Raw genomic sequence first — 10,665 nt, forward strand, 5'->3', positions numbered from 1 at the left:
CAGCGTGCGCAGGGAATACACGCTGTATATTTGTAGCGTAGTTTTTTTTATTGAGAAGACTTGCATTGAAAGGAAAAATATTGGTCGGGTATGTGCTAATCAATGTTATAGTTATACATATATATACATTTATTACATTATCTATAAGTTAATACATGTTTTTTATTTGCGTCACTTCCATTTAAAACGCTGGATTCATCAGTTAATTTTGAATGTTAGTTGCATGATGATTTAAGCTGGAGTACGGTGGTGCTGCGTCATCAGTTTGAGGTATACCTATGTTTACGATACGCTGATTTGCTGGTGCAAGATGCTGATTTCTTTGCGCAAACCATAGCACCTGGTTACTTACTACATCGATGACCGGTTTTTTAGATTTACAATATCTCCAAATCATGAAATTAATAATGCAAATAGCAAATATGATATAAAGAATAAAGCCGTCGGAGTTTCCGAGACACATAGATTTATAATAACAACCGTTTTTAATGTAATCACCTGATAATTATAATTGATAAGAGTCAATTTATTATATATTTCGTAATTAAACGATTTATTAAGAATAGCGTTTTTATGACGTCAGAATACGAACCACTTTCAATTGAAAAGCATCCGGATGCTCCTCTTCCACAAAAGTATCGGCTAGATGATGAATTTTTGTTACCATCACACACCAAACAACTTATTTCGATGATAATCATCACTTTGGTCCATTGAACTTGAAAACAATCAATTTTGTCGTTTGATTTGTACCATTGAATGAAAAGTACCTTCTTATCCGAAGCCTATTCATGTGTTGTATACATTTTCTATGAATGCTTGTCGCTTTTCTCCTTCATTGAAATCACATGCAATATTTATTAATATGATTGCTGTGCATATTTCTTAAATAGAGTCAAAAAAATGCCACAATCTCTCGTTGAAATCCGGCTATTTGTTCAGTCGAGTGAAGCTTATTTGTTTTTCCGATTATTGTGTGATTGTATTTTCCAAATATTGCTATCAATAAAATTGCTTTCGAAGCCAATTCACAGGAAATTACAATGGTTTCTTCATGGTATGGTATACCATCAAACAAGTGGATTTTACTATAGGAAACTACCAAATTGATGCGATTCCACAGCAGAAAATGGAAAAAAATTTGTGGAACCATCAACTGGCGCTCTATAAAGAATGTATGAGCAAAATGTTCATTGTCAATTAGTTTTATTGGTCATTTTCTAATGCGTTTTGGACTTTTCCAAAACAGCGACCGATTCATTCCACAATAACAATGACGACAGCAATCAAGGTTTTATTCGATGGAAAGGAGTATGTGTGTGTGTATCCCTTGAAAATGCCATTTATTAAATTGAATCTCATTTCACTAACAGTTTTAATGGCTTGCAAATTGATATACAAATGCTGATGAATGCCTTACTTTTACGATAAATCATAAAGTTGGACGAATGTTGCCTGCTCAGGAGAGCGCAGAAGATGCAATCATTTCGACATTTCTCCAATTGAACGAGAAACGACGACAAATGTCGCATTGGCAACAATTCGATGGAAATTTTGGCCGGCTGTTAAACGTGTTCATTGTAATTTAAGCAGCCGTAAACTTCATCAAACTCGATTTTTTGGCATGAGTCATCATAAATCATGCAAATACTATAATGGAAAATTCACAAAATTCAAATTTTATCGCTTGAGCTTTTTATGCGGGTTATTATTTAATTGCCGAAAGAGAATCACCAAGAGAAATGTTTGTGTTGAACATAAAAACGCTGTCTTAATGTATGATGCCTGCTCGAAAATGGAATGATGTCATCTCAATTTGTCGCATGTTATATAGTGGCCATAATTTCACAGAATCACTAAATGCAAATGGCATTAGAGACTCGGAGAATGGCAATCAACATTCGGAATCAAAGTAACAGATTTAAGTCAATGCAAAATGATATACCAAGAAAATCAATCGATCTCTCAAGGAAACTCGTAATACTTGCAATTGAATGTTTCTTTGAGAAATGTTCCCTTTGTGCAAATTTACTCAGCTACCTTCGATCTATATGTTAGCATCAATCATTATCAAATAATTATTTGAACTATTTCGAATGTTGGGCGTTCCGAAAAATAAATTTGCTATGCTCCTGGTTCTCAACATCCTTTGTATGCGGTATAATTATTTTCAGAGAAATATTCAACACATGCTGAATGAAAATGGGCATATTGATTTGATTAGACATCACAGTAATTTTTCATTATATTGTAACAAATCCGAATAGTTTAAATAAGCCATTTCAATGCTTCAAATTGAAGCTTTCAATCAATGTTGCTGCATTTCAATGTTCTGTGTGTGAATCGGCCAAATCAATTAGTTCGAGAGGATGTGCAATTTCCTTTATAAGACCATCTGCAATCTGATGCATTTGAAATGGAATTAAATAGTAGAGGCTGCGTTGATATCTATATCAATCCTATAGGTGAAATATGAAATGTGGTGAATTGCATCGCATGCGAAGGAATATTCTTTGATGAATTCCTACTTTTATGTATTCACGGAACAATCAAATCTCCTTTTATTAACAAAATAACTAGAATCTCATGCACTCCAATTAAATTGCAACTAAAATCCGAACGCAGTATAAAATTTGAACCCAATTCTACAGTTGAAATGAAATATACATATTTGCAAATAGTCTTCGAGTCATTTTCATCGAGTGTAACCGAGCAACCAAGTGGAACCAAGGCACATAGTGATTTCGCAGAAATCAGAAAACTATTTCTTGATGACCAACTGGAGTTGATGTTGACTTTCTTTCACAACTGCATTTGATTTTCTTGTGTTTGTGTTGGTTTAATCCGACTTTTCAATTTCTTGGTTAATATCTCAGTTCCCTTGACAAAAAGATGTAGGACAAAATACGGTCACCTTGTCATCGTGTCTTCCTTTGGCAACGGCAAAGAGCTTATGTTCTCTTTGACCGAGAAAACAATACAAAGAGGTAAATATTGTTTCTTGAATTTGGTTAATGGCAATGATAATTAGAATTGCGTAAGCAATGGCTTGAGCTTTGGGACTAGACGGCATTAAGAAATAAACGAAGATAAGAGCTTTGTTGCTGGTTTTTATTATTTTTTCAGTATAATTATTCGAAATGGATGCCCTTTTCTTGTTGTGTGTCATGAATTACTGAGAAACGAATGCTCCACTTTCAATTGGAATAAACGCTGTTGTCGACATTCTATTCTTAGATCTGAAATGGACGACTTTCTATTCTTAGATCTGAAAAGCTGTGCGCTGAATTGAATGGTTATTCCATAGAAAAGCGACTCGTCTGATTTAAAACCTTTCTCAAAGAGCATGGAATTTTCTGTTCTTGAAAAAATTCGATGAAATTCCACTTTACCATTTTACCTTGCAGCTCATGCACCAGACTTGGCACCAGACGACATCAAATTAAAACTAGTAATTTAAAACTTTCATGGCAACAAGAGGAATAAATTAAATTTTTGGACGTTATATTTGATTTGAATGGATTTTTTTGCGGTGATTCGTTGTTTCAATTGTTTTTTTTTTTTGCAGCAGAATTAATGAGTTATGTGATCAAACTCGTTCAATGAATTGGAATCAATGCATATTAATGAAGCTGTAACATAAAATACCACTTTTCTTTCGTCGAATTAACAAAACGAATGAATAAATGCTTCGCTTTAATAGCATTAGAGGAGAAGAAAAACATTCATTATTTGAGCTGAGAACAGAAGCTGAATAAACAAATATTTACATTTTAAGATGGATTTAAATCAGTCGGAAATGGTTTTAAAATTTAAATCATGGATTTTTTTCAGAAGAAATCTTATTTAATTTGCACATTACCAATTGAGCGCCGAATACGAACTAAAGCCTTGAAATTGTCACAATAAAAGCGTGTCACATTTCAAATGCTACTTGGATGAAGCAATAAACTCAAATGTGATAAGCGGCATGTAAAATCCCGTAAATTTTCTGGAAACAACCAGCAACAAGGGGGATGGGAACAATTGAAAAATGATGGTGAGTCATGCAGTGTACATTTTTCTATTTTGAAAATAAATGTGTTACAGAATCGGTTAAGCGTGCTATCACGTACTTGGCCGAAGCATGTATATGCAAAGACCGCTTTCGCGAGCGCGCACACTGAAGAAGTACTACCAACGGAATGAGCGAGCTCAGGATATGAATAGTGTCAACGATGCATGCAATGTCAATGATTGTAACGTTAATGACTTGAGACGTTCAAAGGAGAACAATTTTATCATCATTCAAAGCTCATTAGCATATGTGGGTGTGTGGGTGTGTGGGTGGGTTTATGCGTGCGTACAATGTGCGTTTTCTGCATAATTTGATGCCTTCCAAAAATATGTATATGATGGCATACACGTGTAGCAATGCTCACCGAAAAACACTCCAATTATTACACGTGATGTTTTAATACTGTGACGAAAAATAAAAACCGCAATCTATTCATAGAGTCGAATACCAAATTGTACAGCTACTTCATGAATTTCATCATTCTTTATAATTATAATTAATTTAAATGTGATTTTTCACAATTTCATGACCTGCGAACGAAACGAACTATGAGCACGGATATTTTTTTTTCTTTCGTTCAGTTACATTGCTGGTTCACTGTTGAAATTCGGTAGATTCATAGAAAATGTATGGGAAAATGTATGTACATTCCAGCTGACAACTGAATTTAGGCCATATTGAACGTTTGCAATAATTAAGGTTCGTGCAAAAAGTGGTAATAATTAATTTTCCCAGATACAAGGAATTTTATATGCTCTGAAAGCGATAAAATTTCATCAAAGATGCATAAAAACCACACAAAAACTGGTTAACGAGCTCTGTGTTCCTGCATGAGTTTAGTATTCACCAGAAAATCCCACCTACTTTAACTCTTTTAGTCGCCGCAACAGTAGCGACAAAAACAATCGCAATTTTTTCCTCTTGCCAACCCATTTTTAATTAATTTTTTTCCATCTGTCAGGCATATTTAATGCATTGAATGCACTTTCATGCATGAGTCCGCAATTTGCGTCTATTGTCGTTTTAATGGTGTCCACGAATAATGGATTCCTACCATCTGAAACATATATTTCGCATGAAATTCCACTCCATTTTCATTTAGTTCATTATCTTTTGATTATTTTTGCGTTCATCGTCAATCAATTTGACAGAAGAGACAAAAATGAAGAGAAAAAAAAACAATGCCTGCTGCTCATCATGGAATGTAAGTACTTCAATTGTTTTTTTTTTAGAAAAACAAATTCATGGCCATTAAATGAGGAGAAAATCGGAGCTAATTAAACATTACCATTTATAGGTGCACTTGAAACCACGAAGGGTGTGGAGGCATTTTTTACATATAATAACAACGCCCCAGCCACAAACGACCACTCTCCACTTGACAGCCTTGGTAAAAGCTCGGCCGTTTAAATGGGTCTCCGTAATAATCTCAATTATTGAAAGAATCCATTGCAACGGCATTTCAAGCGTAGGATTACTGATTTTAATTCGGATGATGGAAAAAAATCGCTCAAGGCTATACAAACTGATCTTGGGAAAATGTTTCAGCAGAAACTATTTTACGTTATTACATTTTTTTTCACACTGCATGACGGACTTTTCATTTACATTTTTATCCGGATTAATCATTTTTATGCAAACCAATGAAAAAGGATGTAAACCAGTTCGCAACAATCAGAGCGTTTTCTTTCACTCGAAATTCAAAAGTATTCAATTGAATTTATTAATGAATGAAAATTTAAAGAATGTGAACTGTACGGAAACAAAATGAAAATTAATGCATATGGTTAATCTGCGTTGCAAAATCACACGTATTGGATTTAATATGCATTTTCACATTTATATTTCATTGATTGAAATGCAGAAAAAATAAATCAAGCACAATTTTATTTTAATTTGAGCTTAATTGAAATACACGCTTTTTGTTTGCGTTTTTAAAAACACCGAAAAAAATCGTATGAATGAAAATATCGTGAAAAATTGATAGTTTTCGAGTGTCTATGAGAAAAAAAGTTTTTTTCACGTAATTTCCAACAAGTAAATCGCTCAAAAAACAAATAATAAAACGACTACGTTAATTAAACTCAATTCATCAACTTCGAAAAAAATACTCTCAGTGGACGTAATAAATGGGAGTAACAAAAATAAAACGTTAGTTCTTCAAACCCTTCACAACTTACTCAAAAGCCTTTTATCTCTCCCAACGCACGTAAATAGCGAAAATCCATTATTATCAAATAAAATAAAGGCTCTTGTGCTAATATACAGTTACAAATTGTCGAACAACATTTGTTGGTTTTCATGAAATAGTAAAACAAATGTGCGTCACATTGGGTTAAAAGCCCAATCGAGTTGAAATGAAGCGATTTGCTCAAGCGTGCCCCTCGCATCGATTGAAGCAGAACGCCTATTCAATGTAGAATACGAGAAAAAAAAGAATCCTGATGTGAATGTTTTTTTCTCTTATTTGCAAATTTTGCCCTCGGCTATATTATGCCTCTCACATAAATTCTTTTTTTGTATACATGCTTTAATATGGAGAAAAATAAATCAGGTAGAAACATCAGATTCGAACGTATCGTCTCAATTCGTCGTCTAGATAGGTTCAATGGGCCCTTTTCGAACACACCAACCCATCGGATGTGCATATTGTTCTATCTTCTAAATAAACGACACGAGCCAGAGAAAGAACACAATGTGACATAGCCGAACTGATTGTGATTTTGAGTGAATATACATGCATGAGGTAATGGAGATATGGCACACGAGTGTGTGCTGTGTGGAGGCATTCATGTGAAGGTATCATACACCACAAGTTGGCAAAATTTGTCAATATTGCCAGTAAAACGTTTGAAATAAGCGTTTGGCTAGAGTGGGGAATGGGCAAAAAGAAGACCGGGAGACATGAAAACACACACACACCAGATAACACAATGTATTGTTCAGTCTCATGGTTGCAATATGTCTGCTGGTTGTTGGCATAGATACTGATTATTATGCATGGAAATCAAAATGTAGACAAAACCATATGTTGGTAATGGAAGTGATGACAAAAGAGACACGCATTTTCTTCATTGCTAACGATGATTCGTAAGTGACATAAACACTCACCCGCCCATCCACAATGGGGAAAAACCGCTTCAAAGTCGCCATACAAGTCTGAATATGAGACAAATGACACAAAATATGGGATTTATCTTTTATTCATTCGCTACACTATACAATATATACTTCTAATTGGTTGCTTAGGTCTTTCCTTTGAACTTCAACAAAGCGTTTTTTGTGCTGAAATCAGGCCGGATTTGTGAACGATTCTCTGTAGTGTTTTCATCTTTGAAAAAAAAAAACAGTAGAAATGTTCACCAAAGTATCACAAGCTTGAGCTTGGCAACAGTCGTGCTTTCAATGTCAAAGTAATAACGTGATCATCACAATAACGTACATTATTGCAACGTTGCAGAGGAAGGTAGATACACTCTATGTGGCTGAAAAATGGAAAACAGTCAAACTACAAAAGGACGAACATTGTGCGGGCTGAAAGAATACCTAAAATCAATATTGTGAAGAATTATTGAGATTAGACACAATTCAACGGATACACAGTGTGTATCATATACACACACCAGTCAAACATAACTAACTCTGGTTCTCCCTTTCTCTTTCTCATAATCAAGAGACAAACCCTTTGAAAGTACCATTCCATGTTCAAATGCGAACATATTTATTGCCAATGGTATCAATACAAATGGAAATTCCAAACCTAAGGCATTTGTTTCTTTTTCCTCGTCGATTCTTTTTTTTCGGTTCATCTATTTTGCCAAAATTTTCCTGATTTCCTATTTTTTCCTTCCATTCATATCCGCATATTGATCGACATCAATCACATTACAAATGTTGCAAAGACGTTTCGGCACATGAAAACGGTTGGTGAAACATACTGACGACAACATTCGACCTGCCTCTAGTGGCCATACACGTTGTGTAGTCGATATATACACACAATAGACACGCTAGCATAAGATTTAAAAACGGTTTGCGCGAATGGCTACTTGATTATTATTATTGGCCATGCATACGCTTATGTGATTGAAATCTTCAACTATCACCACAAGCGTCGTGTCAGTAGAGCTCGTCTTATGTTTACATTGGGAATACGTGTTATTGTTGTTGTAGCTTCATTGCCGTGATCGTTTCATTCCGAAGATTTGCATAGTAAGTGAATAAAATGAAAATAATATTGAATTTGTTGGTAATCCAGGTCAATATCATTGAAATTGCAGTTCCTTTGAGCCTTTTTGCCAATTGAAGGAGGATCGAAGAAGCATTTTCAATTAGAAAATCCACACCTTTTTACCTGTTCCCCCATTACCTTCAATGATACCTTTCACCAAAGTTTGTGCTTTAATTTTTCTCTCTTTCTTCAAAACAAAAAAGAAAACCATTTATGCTAAGCTAGATTAAATTTTGAAAAATGTGACTTGCATGAACTACACACCTCATCCTACGGTCTATTACCGGTCTATTACAACGCTGTGTTTTTGTCTAAATGCGCATAAAATACACTACAGTAAATATTTCATGATAAATTGAAGCGAACGTACCTCGCTTGAAATGAGAAAATATTATTATTTGCCCATAAGATTTATCCTGTTTGTCAGATATTATTTTGCAACAGAAAAAAATTCCGCATAATATTTTATCTTTATCCGTGGACTTAATATGAAATCAAAAAGTGCGATGCATACTTGTGAAGCGGATACAGTTTGCGGCTGCAGAAGAAAAACCTGCCACTTGAAATGACAAAGTTCACTGGAACGCATCTATACGATGCTGCGGAAAATCGGCATTGTACGTTCGAAGGAGAAATGCATGCTTGGATCAGCCATTACACATAAGCTGAGGGCTTTTGCAAAGCGATTTAATTTATCTGATATTTTTTCCTCCTTTTTGTTGCGGATTGTCGGAAAATGCTTGTTAAATGCCATGTAGCCAGGGCGATGCTTACGAACATCGTTGCTCCTTCATCTTAGAAAGAAAATAGAGCGCGGTGAAAACAGAGGCAAATGCTTGCAGCAATTCCAAGAAATGTGCAACGTACAACCTGTTGCACCAAAGCGGAAGTTCTGTTGTATCACCGCTCTCGTTTGCCATGTTTACACAATTATATATCAGAAAGCCAATGATAAATTTTCGATGGGGAAGGGGGAGCTTCTCTTCATCATGCTATCGTAAATATTGGACTCAAGTGCTAAATATCCCGTGTGCAAATATTGTAAATGACCAGTCAGTTAACTAATTTCGGACAAAAATGACTTACTTTGATTGACATTTCAGTACATCGTGTAGTGTAAGTCTATCAAAGTTAATGGAAATCGTTTAAAGTTACAAGTCAAAATAAATTGCTTATTTTGGGACAATGTGATTTTGTTTATACAAAAACATAAATTCAATCAACTACAGTCAATTAAATCTAAATTCAGTCAGTCATTTTTTTCCACACGGGATTTCTGCTGCTGCGGAAAAGGTTGCGCTAATGGTGTGTGTGTGTGTGTGTGCACTGTGCATTGCTACTTGCATTGAATGCATGAAGAATGGATATGCCTTAAATCTTGTTAAAAAGTTTTTCGCCAGCGTCTTTCTTGCTGAAAATAAAGTAATTCATTCTTGAGATTTCATTAGAAAAGTGCTGCGTTGCAACAGCAGTGGAATGTATACGGTTTGCGAACATTGCACGCAGTAAATAACATTATACGGTGTTTTTGCTTGAAAAATTAAATTATGTGATCGCCCGCATCCATTTTCGTATAAAAGAAACATCTGTTCAAACAAAATATTTGTTGCCATAGTCCATAGACAGACAGTGGCAGTACATTTTGTGGTCAAACCGAAAACCAAAAATATGCTGTGGCCAGCGGGATGCATTGAAATTTGTGGCACTTTATCTAATAAAATAGCATCATGGCATTTATCGAATCAGATACAAGGTAAACACGAACACACTATGTGTTATTTTTGTTGATATGTATATACGTATTCATATTTATGATGGACATTTATGATTGAATCGGGACTCATTCTATTAAGATGTTCGCTAAATTGGATGAAAACGACCGACGAAGGACGTCATCCCTTTTCATTGCATCGAACACAATTTAATGTGTGCGTGTGTGTGTGTGTGTATACATAGTCATGCCATCGTGTTGAGTGGCTACAACAAGATTTGTTTGTATCATTATGATGATGATGGCGCATGTGATTCGTTATGATATTATCATTAAAACATATGCATGAGTGAATAGCTGCGATAATACACTGAAGTAGAAGCACATTTACTCTGTCTCACTCTTTCTCTTCAGTCATACCACCCTGATTGGCTGCCATGCACTAAATACATAAAAAGTCGCATAAATATTTTATTATTTCGTTAAATTACATTAATTCTCAATGTGTTCCAGTTAAATTTGCCTCGTTTTTGTTTTTATTGATCTTAAAATGCTAAACGCACTGAAGGTTTCTTCTTTTCTCATTATTTTTGTTAACTTCACTCTGCCCATGACATTTAATGATGGCAACTTAGCCTTGCTTTAGAAGAAAGCGCTTCTCAATAA

Source organism: Sitodiplosis mosellana, unplaced genomic scaffold (genome assembly GCF_009176505.1).
Source record: "Sitodiplosis mosellana isolate CC-2019 unplaced genomic scaffold, AAFC_SMos_1.0 Smas_scaffold_1, whole genome shotgun sequence".
Lineage (NCBI taxonomy): Eukaryota > Metazoa > Arthropoda > Insecta > Diptera > Cecidomyiidae > Sitodiplosis > Sitodiplosis mosellana.